Here is a 928-nt window from a genome sequence, read left to right as displayed (position 1 = left end):
AGATTAAAAAAATACATGAAAGGCATAATCAACTCATCACTGTTTCAATATTAGCAGACACATCACCCAAACATGACTGAGTGAAGAGGTGTAGAAAAATAATAAGATCTGCATCACGTTAAAGCTGTAGCTTAGTACATTTGAAAAATATTGATACAGTGGTAGTTTTGACAGTGGTAGATATCTTTCAGGCCATATTAGATCTATGATTCCATTTTCTTGATTGATTATACTGTGGGAGGGCCTGGATAGCTCAGTCGGTAGAGCATCAGACTTTTAATCTGAGGGTCCAGGGTTCAAGTCCCTGTTCAGGCGAAGGTAATTTTAAATCGCAGATCTCAGAGTCAGGTAAGTTATTCAGCAATCTAGGGGCACAGTACAGGTGAACCAGTCCTGTGCAGAATAAATTTGTCTTTGATATGAACCAATACTTGAATTTAATGACAAAGTCAGTAATGAACATTTTGCTTTTTACACTTATGTTCTGTTGTATTTGCTCAGTTAATGGTCCACTGTGTAGGATTTAAGTGGATATACTGGGAAATATTGATTATTACAGATATACAAGTATGGTTTCTTTAGTGAATAATCACCTGAAAATAAAAGTCATGTTTTTGTTACCTTAGAATGAGTGGTTTATATCTACATAGGGAGAGGGTCCTTGTCTACAGGGTCTGTCATGCACGGCCATGTTTCTACAGACCAAACCAAACACTGGCTCTAGATTTGGCCATTTGCATTTTAGTGTCAGCCACCTTAGTTAGCATCCCTTCTGCTGTGGATTTTTAACCCTTTGATACCTGGATGGACAACTTGTGTTGCATTCAGACACATTTCACAAGTATTTAAACCTTTGAGACCTAAGCAAAAAGGTTTAATTCTGTTCAAAAACTAAATATTTTTAAAAATGAGAGAAGTTTTAGAAAAT

At 36.2% G+C, this 928-nt stretch overlaps 1 non-coding gene across 1 annotated transcript; it reads left to right on the top strand.

Annotated features, from left to right (window-relative positions):
• Positions 1-242: 242 nt before the first annotated feature.
• trnak-uuu lies at positions 243-315 on the top strand. Its single transcript has one exon. It is a non-coding gene; the product is annotated as a tRNA-Lys (tRNA).
• The last annotated feature ends 613 nt before the right edge of the window (positions 316-928 follow it).

Source organism: Plectropomus leopardus, unplaced genomic scaffold (assembly GCF_008729295.1).
Source record: "Plectropomus leopardus isolate mb unplaced genomic scaffold, YSFRI_Pleo_2.0 unplaced_scaffold92703, whole genome shotgun sequence".
Classification (NCBI taxonomy): Eukaryota; Metazoa; Chordata; class Actinopteri; order Perciformes; family Serranidae; genus Plectropomus; species Plectropomus leopardus.
Note: the sequence above shows the minus strand (reverse complement) of the source record. Positions and strands in the feature narration are given on the sequence as shown.